The sequence below is a fragment of the Pseudophryne corroboree genome, chromosome 9, assembly GCF_028390025.1.
Source record: "Pseudophryne corroboree isolate aPseCor3 chromosome 9, aPseCor3.hap2, whole genome shotgun sequence".
Lineage (NCBI taxonomy): Eukaryota > Metazoa > Chordata > Amphibia > Anura > Myobatrachidae > Pseudophryne > Pseudophryne corroboree.
In genome coordinates, this window is record NC_086452.1 from 58,849,477 (window position 1) to 58,863,026 (window position 13,550).

Consider the following 13,550-nt stretch of genomic DNA (forward strand, 5'->3'; position numbering starts at 1 on the left):
TCACTCATTGGTGGGTAAAGTGTTAAATCAGACAGACTGTTGGGTGTGCTCACAAGTACCTCAAGGTCATAGTAAGTCAGGACTAGTGCCATATCCTTTAACGGTAGATGAGGTACTTGAGTTAAAGGGTGGGAGACCGGTGGACAAGAGATTTAATATTTCTAGTCCTCCTAGTTTGAAGCTCCACCAATACCATGTAGATAGGTCCCTAATATGTTTTAACATTTCCAATCCCCGAAAGCCGGGAAATTGGGAAGTGTCATGGAACAACCAAACCATGACATTCTCACACAGAGCCGACAGAATGCCCCTAGACTCAGAACTTATACGCCAAATAGCCAACAGTGGAAAATATTTCCAGTATAGGTACACCTTAGGAAGTAGGAGCATGCGAGTTGGAGAAGTATCACCAGGATACTGTGCACATGTCATACAGCCTGATACGTGTACTAGACAGATGAGAGAGTTAGGGATAGGATTGTTTTACATGGAAGGTTTGTAATATGGTTATGTCATTTTCCATCCCATATGTTCTCCCCGATGACGCATATTTCATATGTGGGAGAAAGGCGTATAGGTTCCTTGCCCCAAACTCAGAGGGATTGTGTTACATTGGAAAAGTGTTGACTGAAGTGAATTTATGACCCGTCAATCGAGACAATGTTGTGATAAAATGTGATTCCACGGTCCGTTTCTTTCACCCGTTTCTCCTTTGATTTTCTCCGAGGTACCAAGAGCCGCCTGGAAGAAGAATTTGATGACCATTTATATAAGACCAATGATGAACTGTGTCACAAACCTGATGAGCTTTTAGAGACTGTAATTCTTTTATGGACACTTGAAGAAGCTTTTTGTTTGCCAATAAACCTCAAAGCTACAGTAAAGACCCGACGATCCCGACAAGACATCAACAAGACCCCAATCGGCGACTGTATACTAAACCCACATAGTTATATGACTGCATTTATAACGCTTGTTTCTTATCTTCATCTCTACAACCTCCAGGTAGTATCCCACATAGTCGACAGGTGATTTTCACATATTAGCATTCACATATTCTCCCCCTTCATGTATCATCAACTAATGTGCACCCCATTTGTTGTAACCAAAAGCCGAAAAGAGCTCGGTAGAGTTTGACAGCCCATCCACAGACCCTTAATACGGGATAAGAAGGATTCAAATGTATACTTCGCAATACCTCGAAGCTTGATTTAAAACACGTACGGCACGATGATACATGACCCCTCAGACATGGATTCCATACACACACGCTTTTACTATCTCACTAGGTCATACATTTCCCACCTCCTCCTCTCCTCGCTACTCCCAATCATAATGAGGTATTTCATGATAACATATATTTTTCTGTTTGGATTATTTAGATAGTGGCAGTTATTGTTGACTGCCAAAGGGTGGACTGTCAAAGTCAAAAATATTACATAAAGAGAACATACAAACTACACACATTTAGGTCGCTATACTTGCAAATATGCGCAGCGAGCACAGCAATATATGGTAACTCACGCATTTACATGGACATGCCACAGAGATGGATTCGACACTTATTTCATACAGTACATAATTATAATAATATCAAGCACCAGACATCATGGTGATTTAAAATTACCTAATGAATTAATGTCATGAATGTGTATTATTTGAAAGGAACCAGATACACCTGTCATGTTTACTATTAAAACAAGCAGATTGGTGTGTAGATCAATTTGATACTTGTTGTGAAGTTGTGGGACATTGCAGCAGATAGTTATGATTATATGTATAAAAGCTAGAGTCACTTTGTTAGAACAATGGATGATACAGTGAACAGGGAACTCAAGCCAACCCTTTTGGCAGTTTACATAGACAACCTGATCAGCATATACAAAGAGAATGGTGACTCAATCGTGAAGGAAAGAGAGACCCCTCCCCCAGGAACTAGTCACACAGGAAAGTAGTTCCTGTCTAGGGTGGGCTCAGAGTTCAGTTGCTTGTGGTCTCAGAGGGAGATGGAGGTCTTGCATGATTTTACAGAGGAAAGAGAGAAAGACAGAGTCATATGGAGGGACAAACTAATAATGAGAAAGATCTGGTAATTGTATCGCTGGCATTTAACTATAACTATATGTAACTGTGTTTTAACTATGTTCTAACTGTTTTCTGTGTGTGTAACCATGTAACTATAGGTATACTGTACTTTGTAATATATATTGTATCCATATCCTTTTAACAAGAAATATATACTTCATTGAGCTTTGGAACTCAGATAATGTGTGGGTGTATCGTTTTCTCTTATGGGATGCTGTGGTATGCTTATGAGGTGTTGTGCGATGTAAGCGCACATTTATGGGATTTGGTAATAAGATGTGCAGGCATTTACAATATATATATATTAGAGCGGACATCTTAAATATTTGTGAGGAATCTAAAAATGGCATTCATAGCGCAGAGACCTGCGATCGTCTGTGTTTGGGTCAACAAGGCCATGGGTGCATGGTCCGGCCGTATTATACAAGCTATTGAGGAGGAAAATAGCTTAGAAGAGATTACACAGCTGGCGGAACACATTCGAGAATCTGCTTCATACTTGTGTCAAGCTTCTAAGGATATTAGCAGAATAGCATCGTGCATATCTGCATCGGCCATATCGGCTAGAAGGATTTTATGGCTCAGAGAATGGCAAGGTGACTCTGACACCAAGAAGGCGGTAGAATCCATTCCCTTTGGGGGTGAAATGCTGTTCGGACCAGAGTTGGACAAGTGGATTTCGCAGGCTACAGCGGGGAAGTCCACTTTTCTGCCTACTCCTTATACGAGAACCGCTCCACAAGCTAGGAGAGGTTATTCGGGACTATCGTTTACTTCATTTAGATCACAGTCCTTTCGAGTCCGAGGTAGGGGTTTCGGTACACAAGCACGCGGGGGCAGAGGTAGAGGCCGCTCGCAGGCAGCAACCAGAAAGCAGGATAAACCTGCTGACAAGACCGTGGCATGACGGCCTCCCAGCTCACCTGGGGTCCCCCTTGGTGGGCGGCCGACTGGAAGGTTTTCAGGACATCTGGGCCAAAACCTCACCGGAACTTTGGGTGAACAACTTAATCTCTCAGGGATACAGACTGGAATTTCAACAGAGATCTCACAGTCAGTTTTTTACAACAGGATTGCCTCAGTGCCCTCAAAAAGCAAGGGCACTACGGGCGGCAATTCTCAAGTTACTACAAGCAGAGGTCATTATTCCGGTTCCCGCTCCTCAGAGAGGAACGGGGTTCTATTCCAATCTTTTTGTCGTGCCAAAACCAGACGGGACGGTCAGACCAATACTAAATTTAAAGGTTTTCAACCAGTTTTTAAGAGTCTACAGATTCAAGATGGAATCAATCCAATCAGTCATTGCAGGCTTAGAACAAAGCGAGTTCATGGTATCCATGGACATAAAAGATGCATATCTGCATATCCCAATCTGGACTCCTCACCAGGCTTACTTAAGGTTCGCACTGGTGGCGGAGCACTACCAATTCCGGGCCTTGCCGTTCGGTCTAGCGTCAGCCCCAAGAATTTTCACAAAGATCATGGCGATCATGGTGGCAGGACTGAGACTGTTGGGGGTCACGATTATACCTTATCTGGACGATTTACTAATCAAAGCTCCATCTCAGAATCGATTGCTCAAAGATGTTCAGACATCACATCAATTTCTAATTCAGCATGGATGGATTGTCAATTTCCAAAAGTCCAACCTCATACCGACTCAACGGATTCAATTCCTCGGTCTCATCTTGGACACGGTCCTATTACGTGTGTTCCTACCAAGGAACAAGGTTCAGGACCTACAGAGATTAGTGGCTCAGGTACTGAGGACGCAGACCGTTTCTCTGCACCTCTGTGTGCAACTTCTCGGGAAGATGGTGGCGTCGTTCGAAGCTCTCCAGTACGGCAGACTTCATTCCCGACCATTCCAAATGAACCTCATTGCTCAGGGAGCAGGCTCGCACTGGCTTCTCCATCGGAGAATCCGACTTCAACCACAAGTACGGGTCTCCTTGATATGGTGGTCGTTACACAAGAACCTTGCAGCCGGCAAGAAATGCGGCATTTGGGATTGGAGGATCCTGACGACGGACGCCAATCTCAGAGGTTGGGGAGCCGTCCTAGAGGACCATCAGTTTCAAGGACGGTGGACGCTACAGGAAAGCAAACTACCCATAAATATCCTCGAACTACGAGCAGTCTACAATGCCCTTCTCTTAGCGGAAGACCTAGTAATGAATCAACACATCAGGATTCAGTCAGACAATGTCACGACGACGGCTTACATAAACCGTCAAGGAGGAACAAAGAGCAGGATGGCGTTAAAGGAGGCCACAAAGATCTTGTTGTGGGCAGAAAGAAGAGACATCATTCTCTCGCACCAGATTGGCCCCGCAGGAGTTGGTACACCGACCTGCGAGGGTTACTTGTGGAAAAGATCCTTGGAGGTTACCTCAGAGAGAGGACCTGCTATCTCAGGGACCGTTCCTACACCCCGACCTGAACAGGCTGCGTTTGACGGCGTGGCTATTGAAACCCGGATCTTAAGAAACAGAGGGATCCCACAAACGGCCATTCCCACAATGATTGCCGCTAGGAAGCCGGTCACGGCCAGTCACTACTACAGGATTTGGAGACGGTACATGGCTTGGTGTCAGGAACGGGGATGGAATTCATCTAATTTCCATTTATCGCGACTTCTACTTTTCCTTCAGCCTGGTCTAGAGGGAGGACTTAGATTGGGCTCTTTGAAGGTTCAGATTTCGGCCCTCTCCATCCTTTTTCAGCAACGGCTAGCATCCTTGCCAGAGATTCAAACCTTTTTACAGGGGGTTCTGAGGCTTCAACCCCCTTTTCGTCCTCCCACGGCACCATGGGACTTAAGTTTGGTGTTAGAATATTTGAAGTCACCGACTTTTGAGCCGTTGACAGGAACAGACCTGAAATATCTCTCTTGGAAGGTCACGTTATTACTTGCCTTGGCTTCGGCTAGGCGTGTTTCTGAGTTGGGAGCCTTATCCTGTAAGAGTCCTTTCTTGGTTTTTCATGAGGATAGGGCGGAACTCCGTACAAGAGCAGACTTCCTTCCAAAGGTGGTATCGGGGGTTTCATGTAAATCAGCCAATAGTGGTACCATCTCTCCAAACAGAGGAGGACGTGTCATTGGATGTTGTGCGAGCTTTACGGGTATACGTACAGGTTACGTCGTCTTTCAGAAAGTCGGACCATTTGTTTGTTCTTTATGATGGGCCAAAGAAGGGTTGGCCGGCATCTAAGCAGACTTTGTCCAGATGGATTAGACTTGCCATTCGGCAGGCTTATATTTCCTGTGGCAAACAGATTCCGGTTCAGACGGGTGCTCATACTACCCGATCAGTGGGTGCCTCGTGGGCGGCTGCCAGGGGTGCTTCCACTACTCAACTTTGCAGAACGGCGACGTGGTCTTCAGCCCACACGTTCGCGAAATTTTACAAGTTTGATACTTTTGCGTCCGGAGAATCTAAGTTCGGACGTTTAGTTTTGCAGGCCACTGACAGCACTCCCTCCCTGGGGGAAAACTTTGGGAGGTCCCCTACTGTATAGGACTCCAGTGTCCCCTAGTGGATGAAAGAGAAAATAAGAATTTACTTACCGATAATTCTATTTCTCATAGTCCGTAGTGGATGCTGGGAACTCCGTAAGGACCATGGGGAATAGCGGCTCCGCAGGAGACTGGGCACAAAAAGTAAAAGCTTTAGACTAGCTGGTGTGCACTGGCTCCTCCCCCTATGACCCTCCTCCAAGCCTCAGTTAAGATACTGTGCCCGGACGAGCGTACATAATAAGGAAGGATCTTGAATCCCAGGTAAGACTCATACCAGCCACACCAATCACACCGTACAACTCGTGATCTGAACCCAGTTAACAGTATGATAACCGTAGGAGCCTCTGAAAAGATGGCTTCCAACCATAAACAACCCGATTTGTTTGTAACAATAACTATATACAAGTATTGCAGACAATCCGCACTTGGGATGGGCACCCAGCATCCACTACGGACTATGAGAAATAGAATTATCGGTAAGTAAATTCTTATTTTCTCTGACGTCCTAGTGGATGCTGGGAACTCCGTAAGGACCATGGGGATTATACCAAAGCTCCCAAACGGGCGGGAGAGTGCGGATGACTCTGCAGCACCGAATGAGAGAACTCCAGGTCCTCCTCAGCCAGGGTATCAAATTTGTAGAATTTAGCAAACGTGTTTGCCCCTGACCAAGTAGCTGCTCGGCAAAGTTGTAAAGCCGAGACCCCTCGGGCAGCCGCCCAAGATGAGCCCACCTTCCTTGTGGAATGGGCTTTTACAGATTTTGGCTGTGGCAGGCCTGCCACAGAATGTGCAAGTTGAATTGTACTACAAATCCAACGAGCAATCGTCTGCTTAGAAGTAGGAGCACCCAGCTTGTTGGGTGCATACAGGATAAACAGCGAGTCAGATTTTCTGACTCCAGCCGTCCTGGAAACATATTTTCAGGGCCCTGACTACGTCCAGCAACTTGGAGTCCTCCAAGTCCCTAGTAGCCACAGGTACCACAATAGGTTGATTCATGTGAAACGCTGAAACCACCTTAGGGAGAAATTGAGGACGAGTCCTCAATTCCGCCCTATCCGAATGAAATATCAGGTAAGGGCTTTTATAGGATAAAGCCGCCAATTCTGATACGCGCCTGGCTGAAGCCAGGGCCAACAGCATTACCACTTTCCATGTGAGATATTTCAAATCCACTGTGGCAAGTGGTTCAAACCAATGTGATTTTAGGAACCCTAAAACTACATTGAGATCCCAAGGTGCCACTGGAGGCACAAAAGGAGGCCGTATATGCAGTACCCCTTTGACAAACGTCTGAACTTCAGGAACTGAAGCCAGTTCTTTCTGGAAGAAGATCGACAGGGCCGAAATTTGAACCTTAATGGATCCTAATTTTAGGCCCATAGACAATCCTGCTTGCAGGAAATGTAGGAAACGACCCAGTTGAAATTCCTCCGTAGGGGCCTTCTTGGCCTCACACCACGCAACATATTTTCGCCAAATGCGATGATAATGTTTTGCAGTTACATCCTTCCTGGCCTTGATCAGGGTAGGGATGACTTCATCTGGAATGCCTTTTTCCTTCAGGATTCGGCGTTCAACCGCCATGCCGTCAAACGCAGCCGCGGTAAGTCTTGGAACAGACAAGGTCCCTGCTGGAGCAGGTCCTTCCTTAGAGGTAGAGGCCACGGGTCCTCCGTGAGCATCTCTTGCAGCTCCGGGTACCAAGTTCTTCTTGGCCAATCCGGAGCCACTAGTATCGTTCTTACTCCTCTCCCTCTTATGATTCTCAGTACTTTTGGTATGAGAGGAAGAGGAGGGAACACATATACCGACTGGAACACCCACGGAGTTACCAGAGCGTCCACCGCTATTGCCTGAGGGTCCCTTGACCTGGCGCAATATCTGTCCAGTTTCTTGTTGAGACGGGACGCCATCATGTCCACCTTTGGTTTTTCCCAACGGTTTACAATCACTTGGAAGACTTCTGGATGAAGTCCCCACTCCCCCGGGTGGAGGTCGTGTCTGCTGAGGAAGTCTGCTTCCCAGTTGTCCACTCCCGGAATGAACACTGCTGACAGTGCTATCACATGATTTTCCGCCCAGCGGAGAATCCTTGCAGCTTCTGCCATTGCCCTCCTGCTTCTTGTGCCGCCCTGTCTGTTTACGTGGGCGACAGCCGTGATGTTGTCCGACTGGATCAATACCGGCTGACCCTGAAGCAGAGGCCTTGCTTGACTTAGGGCATTGTAAATGGCCCTTAGCTCTAGGATATTTATGTGAAGAGACGTTTCCATGCTTGACCACAAGCCCTGGAAATTTCCCTGTGTGACTGCTCCCCAGCCTCTCAGGCTGGCATCCGTGGTTACCAGCATCCAATCCTGAATGCCGAATCTGCGGCCCTCTAGAAGATGAGCCTTCTGTAACCACCACAGGAGAGATACCCTTGTCCTTGGAGATAGGGTTATCCGCTGATGCATCTGAAGATGCGATCCGGACCATTTGTCCAGCAGATCCCACTGAAAAGTTCTTGCATGGAATCTTCCGAATGGAATCGCTTCGTAAGAAGCCACCATTTTTCCCAGGACTCTCGTGCACTGATGCACTGACACTTGTCCTGGTTTTAGGAGGTTCCTGACTAGCTCGGATAACTCCCTGGCCTTCTCCTCCGGGAGAAAGACCTTTTTCTGGACTGTGTCCAGAATCATCCCTAGGAACAGTAGACGTGTTGTTGGAATCAGCTGTGATTTTGGGATATTTAGAATCCACCCGTGCTGACGTAGCACTACCTGAGATAGTGCTACTCCGACCTCTAACTGTTCCCTGGACCTTGCCCTTATCAGGAGATCGTCCAAGTAAGGGATAATTAATACGCCTTCTCTTCGAAGAAGAATCATCATTTCGGCCATTACCTTGGTAAAGACCCGTGGTGCCGTGGACAATCCAAACGGCAGCGTCTGAAACTGATAATGACAGTTTTGTATCACAAACCTGAGGTACCCTTGGTGAGAAGGGTAGATTGGGACATGGAGATAAGCATCCTTGATGTCTAGAGATACCATATAGTCCCCTTCTTCCAGGTTCGCTATCACTGCTCTGAGTGACTCCATCTTGAATTTGAACCTTTTTATGTAAGTGTTCAAAGATTTTAGATTTAAAATTGGTCTCACCGAGCCGTCCGGCTTCGGTACCACAAACAGCGTGGAATAATACCCCTTTCCCTGTTGTAGGAGGGGTACCTTGATTATCACCTGCTGGGAATACAGCTTGTGAATAGCTTCCAATACTGCCTCCCTGTCGGAGGGAGACGTTGGTAGAACAGACTTCAGGAACCGGCGAGGGGGAGAGGTCTCGAATTCCAATTTGTACCCCTGTGATACTACCTGCAGTATCCAGGGGTCCACTTGCGAGTGAGCCCACTGCGCGCTGAAATTCTTGAGACGGCCCCCCACCGTGCCCGAGTCTGCTTGCAGAGCCCCAGCGTCATGTTGAGGACTTGGCAGAAGCGGGGGAGGGCTTCTGCTCCTGGGAAGAGGCTGCATGGTGCAGTCTTTTTCCCCTTCCTCTGCCCCGGGGCAGGAACGAGCGGCCTTTTTCCCTCTTGCCCTTATAGGGACGAAAGGACTGAGCCTGAAAAGACGGTGTCTTTTTCTGCTGAGAGGTGACCTGGGGTAAAAAGGTGGATTTTCCAGCCGTTGCTGTGGCTGGGTCGATAGACCGACCCCAAATAACTCCTCCCCTTTATACGGCAATACTTCCATATGTCGTTTGGAATCCGCATCACCTGACCACTGTCGCGTCCATAACGTTCTTCTGGCAGAAATGGACATCGCACTTACTCTAGATGCCAGGGTGCAAATATCCCTCTGTGCATCTCGCATATATAGTAATGCATCCTTCAAATGCTCTATAGTTAATAATATACTGTCCCTATCCAGGGTATCAATATTTTCAGTCAGGGAATCCGACCAAGCCACTCCAGCGCTGCACATCCAGGCTGAGGCGATCGCTGGTCGCAGTATAACACCGGTATGTGTGTATATACCTTTTAATATATTTTCCAGCCTTCTATCAGCTGGTTCCTTGAGAGCGGCCGTATCAGGAGACGGTAACGCCACTTGTTTTGATAAGCGTGTGATCGCCTTATCTACCCTAGGGGGTGTTTCCCAACGTGCCCTAACCTCTGGCGGGAAAGGGTATAGTGCCAATAATTTATTAGAAATCAGCAGTTTTTTATCGGGGGAAACCCACGCTTTATCACACACCTCATTTAATTCATCTGACTCAGGAAAAACCACTGGTAGTTTTTTCACACCCCACATAATACCCTTTTTTGTGGTACTTGTAGTGTCAGAAATGTTCAATGCCTCCTTCATTGCCGTGATCATGTAACGTGTGGCCCTACTGGACATTACGTTTGTCTCGTCACCGTCGACACTGGATTCAGTATCCGTGTCAGGGTCTGTGTCGACCATCTGAGGTAACGGGCGTTTTAGCGCCCCTGACGGTGTCTGAGACGCCTGAACAGGCACTAATTGATTTGTCGGCTGTCTCATGTCGTCAACAGTTTTTTTGCAAAGTGCTGACATTGTCACGTAATTCTTTAATTACCACCATACAGTCAGGTGTCGACTCCCTAGGGGGTGACATCACTAACACAGGCAATTGCTCTGCTTCCACATCATTTTCCTCCTCATACATGTCGACACAATCGTACCGACACCCAGCACACACACAGGGAATGCTCTGATAGAGGACAGGACCCCACTAGCCCTTTGGGGAGACAGAGGGAGAGTTTGCCAGCACACACCAGAGCGCTATATATATACAGGGATAACCTTATATAAGTGTTACTCCCTGTTATAGCTGCTGTATTTATATATTAGCTGCCAATAGTGCCCCCCTCTCTGTTTTACCCTGTTTCTGTAGTGCAGGACTGCAGGGGAGAGTCAGGGTGCCGTCCTTCCAGCGGAGCTGTGAAAGAAAATGGCGCTTGTGTGCTGAGGAGAAAGGCTCCGCCCCCTTCACGGCGGCCTTTTCTCCCGCTTTTTTCAGGAAACTGGCAGGGGATAAATGCATCCATATAGCCCAGGAGCTATATGTGATGCATTTTTTTTAGCCATATAAGGTTTACATATCGTTTTTATTGCGTCTCAGGGCGCTTCCCCCCAGCGCCCTGCACCCTCAGTGACCGGAGTGTGAAGTGTGCTGAGAGCAATGGCGCACAGCTGCAGTGCTGTGCGCTACCTTATTTGAAGACAGGAACGTCTTCTGCCGCCGCTTTCTCCGGACCTCTTCGCTCTTCTGGCTCTGTAAGGGGGCTGGCGGCGCGGCTCCGGGACCCATCCAGGCTGAACCTGTGATCGTCCCTCTGGAGCTAATGTCCAGTAGCCAAGAAGCCCAATCCACTCTGCAGTCAGGTGAGTTCGCTTCTTCTCCCCTTAGTCCCACGATGCAGTGAGCCTGTTGCCAGCAGGACTCACTGAAAATAAAAAAACCTATTTAAACTTTTACTTCTAAGCAGCTCAGGAGAGCCACCTAGCTTGCACCCTTCTCGTTCGGGCACAAAAATCTAACTGAGGCTTGGAGGAGGGTCATAGGGGGAGGAGCCAGTGCACACCAGCTAGTCTAAAGCTTTTACTTTTTGTGCCCAGTCTCCTGCGGAGCCGCTATTCCCCATGGTCCTTACGGAGTTCCCAGCATCCACTAGGACGTCAGAGAAAAGAGGATTTTGGTACTTACCGATAAATCCATTTCTCTGAATCCTCTAGGGGACACTGGACGCCCGCCTCGGTGCTGTCAACCTGCTGTGTTCAAAGTTAATCAGTTTGTGCAAACAGCGCTAGTTATTCGGTTAAGAGTTCTTGGCCGCTGTTTGATATGTTGTACGGTTCGGTTCCTCGCCATGGGCTATAGTGTCATGTCCTATTCTCTCAGTCACATTTTTCAAACTGAGGGAGGAGGGATGTGAAGGGAGAGGAGCCGGCTGTGCAGACAATGCTAATTTAAGATTGTGCCACACCTTCGGTTCAAGGCTTCACACCCCTACTGTATAGGACTCCAGTGTCCCCTAGAGGATTCAGAGAAATGGATTTATCGGTAAGTACCAAAATCCTCTTTTTACATGCTCTCTACTATCACATTGGGCATCGGCCTTGGCAGACGACGATGGCATTTCATGGTCTATGTCATGGCTAGTGGCAGCAGCTTCAGCACTAGGAGGAAGTGGTTCTTGATCTTTCCCTATTTTATCCTCAAATTTTTCTTCTCCATTATGTTTCTGGAGTTATATAACACAATATGCAGCACAAGAATGGCTGATGGCCAGGACACTACTGCTGCTTTCACATCGCAAACCCTGCTTTTGAAACGGTTCTTTAAATGGTTCTTAAAACGGGTCTGAGCAGTTAAACCCCCTTCACATCGCATGTTGTAACCAGTATATTACCATTTCATTACCGTTTTGGTACCTTTCACACTGAACCCGTTTCACCCATAGAAAACTGGTTGTCATTATAAATGGACTTTTCTGGCCCACACATTATTAATAATTATTAATTAATTATTTATTAATAATTTGGATAGTTGTACGATGGAACCCAGCAGCTTGAAGCATTTTAACCATGTTTTTATATATGAGTGCATCCTTGACTGTCCCAGTTATTTGTCTGCAGATTTCCTCATCCCCTCTGATTCTTAGCAGCTCCCTCACCTCTTCATCACTCCAAGTTGCCATTGTATAATATATTTGCAGTAAGAAAACGCTTCTAAACCCACTCTCATGTGTCTGATGTTTGTTTTTCCTCTAGCTTCCTGCTTCTGCCTGGTGACATCACACATGGAGACAGCCTATCACCTCCTGTGGCTTGGAAATACCGTTTCAGAGCCTTTCACACTGCACAGTGAAACGGTTCTGAACCGGGTAGGACCCTGCTTTTTAACTGTTTCAAAATACCAGTATTTTGAAAACGGTAAATTCAAGGTGGCCCTTTCACATCGCAGCTAGAACCGTTTAGGAAGGCTGAAAAATCGGCAATTTACCGGGTTAAAGCTGCGGTGTGACTGGTCTGATGCAGCGCAACCCAGCAACACTGTGAGGGACTTGTGGTTGTTATTATTATAATACTGTAGCAGTGGACATATAGCAGCAGCATATACCACTGTGACTGCCTGGTCACTGGAATGACTTATGGCCAGGCACTACCACTGGTCTGATGCAGCACAACACAGCAACACTGATGGGGGACTTGTGATTGTTATTATTATAATACTGTAGCAGTGGACATATAGGATCAGCAGCGTATACCACTGTGACTGCCTGGTCACTGGAATGACTGATGGCCAGGCACTACCACTGGTCTGATGCAGGACAACACAGCACCACTGAAAGGGACTTATACAGCTACACTGGATATATGGCAGCAGAGGACACCACCACTGTGACTGGTCACTGGACTGATGCTGCACAAGACACTACCCCTGGTCTGATGAAAGACAACACAGCAAAAATGCAAGGGACTTATACAGCAGCCAGCAGCACTGGGGACATATAGCAGCAGAGAACACCAACACTGACTGGCTGGATTGATGCAGCACAATACACTGACTACACTGGACTGGACTGAGCAGCACAACACAGCACAAGACTCGCCACCCCACTTTCCTTCCCCCACACAGACACTGAAGACGGAGACACGTCCTCTCACTACACTCTCCGAGACTGGAGTGAAAAAAGCCACAATGAGCGGCTCCTTATATGGAATCCAAATCCCGCGAGAATCCAACAGCAGGATGACGTCGTTTTGCCTCGTTCGGGTTTCCGTGTCAGGCGGGAAAACCCGAGCCAGGCTCGCAACCGGACTCGAATGGTGAAGTTCGGTTCTCCGAGAGTTGAACCCGCTCATCTGTAACGGAAACCAGTTTTTGAGATTGAGTACCTACTACTATTCTCCTCTACATC